The sequence below is a fragment of the Galeopterus variegatus genome, unplaced genomic scaffold (assembly GCF_000696425.1).
Source record: "Galeopterus variegatus unplaced genomic scaffold, G_variegatus-3.0.2 Scaffold7622, whole genome shotgun sequence".
NCBI classification, from domain to species: Eukaryota; Metazoa; Chordata; class Mammalia; order Dermoptera; family Cynocephalidae; genus Galeopterus; species Galeopterus variegatus.
In genome coordinates, this window is record NW_007733733.1 from 1 (window position 1) to 1777 (window position 1777).

Consider the following 1777-nt stretch of genomic DNA (forward strand, 5'->3'; position numbering starts at 1 on the left):
AACAGATAGATTCCTATGAGATGTGAAAAACCTCTCCTAGAGGCATCTGTCTTGCACCAGAGTTATTTACTGCAACAAATAGAGAGTTATAGATGGAAGGGGCCAAAGGGAGGTCATCAAAATATACCCATGAGATGGTAGTTTTAATATGCTGCACACAAGATGACACAACACAAATTACCTGAAACTGAGACCAGATGAAACTTGCTTTTCTCAATACTTATGTAAACTTTTAGTATCCAAACTTGGTTTGGATCGTTTCTGAGTTGAATCATTTTAAAAATTGTTTTGAAATAAGATGCTATACTTTCCATCTGAGAAGCTGAGGGTTGAATATTATTTCTTCCATTCAATTATTACGAATGTCCACTGCTATTATATTGTTTCACAACATTGCAATGCTGTAAATTATTTTAGAGGGACAGAGCCATTTATGTTAGTCTAAGTTAGTGTTGCCTCATAAAAAGTTTTGGTTTTCTCCTCTTTTCCTCCTGTAATCTTGTTGGTTGTAACTTTTTCCTTCTTTTTCCAAGTTGTTGAACATACTCATAGTGATGAGAAAATTTATCAAGCATAGGAAAGTCTAAGGAAAACAAAGTAGGAATTGCTACCTTAAGTGAATGTCTGTGTGTGCAGATAGTATATAGACATGAATATATTTATATATATTCATATGTATAATAATATGTATATATTTATATATTTTATAAATATGTATTATATTTATTTATGTTTATTTTTATATATTTATTTATACTTATTTTTATAAATATATATATGTATAAGAATATATATATACATTATATACTTTCTACTGTAATACTTCCGTATTCACAGGTCATTTGTTGTAGGGCCTCCCTTGTGTACCAAAGTCAATGGATGTTCAAACCCCATATATGAAATGATGTAGTATCTGCATATAACCTACATACATCCTCCTGTATACTTTAAATCATCTGTAGTTTACTTATAATACCCAATACAATGCAAATGCTCTGTTGAGAATTGTTATACTGCATTGTTTAGAGAATAATGACAAGAAAATATGTCTGTGCATGTTCAGTAGGGATGCAGAGTTCCTTCTCTTATTGTTGAATATTTTCTATCCACAATTAGTTGAATTCACAGATGCACGTACAAAGGGCCAAATGTGTATGTATGTGTATACACATGCACATGTGCACACACACCCCTCACAATTGTCATGTTCCAACACCCTACTCTGGTTCTTTAGTGATTTCCACTCCCCCTCCCCATGGACACCAGCATAGATGTTTTCATTCCTGTGCTTCAACCATTCCCTTAAGACTAAATTGATGAAAAAAGGAACTGAAGGAAAATATAAGAAGAGAGAGTGTAGTGCCAGTTTGTTTATGTTAAGTACAATATGTTTAATTTTACTCTCCATTTTTGGTAAGGTTCATTTTGACTTGAAGAATCTCTTTATAAAGTGTGGCAGTTAATCTATCATGTGTTCAGTATGTGGCTTATATACTCTGCAAGTCCCTTCCCTAAAATTAACATCTTGTAGTTTTCTATGTTGCCTTGAGCCAAGCATGCACTTTCGAGTATCAGTAGTTATAGAATGTATGATGATTATAGAATGTGTGTTTATGTCATGAAGTGAAAGGTGCCTAAATAGATATAAAGCCATTCTCCAGCCCGGTTCATTAATTTTACAGTTATATTTATGTTAAAACTTTTATTTTTATTGATAGCAAAAATTAATTGTTGCCTTCCACATGTTAAACAATGTTATAATCTTTTGCATTTTTTT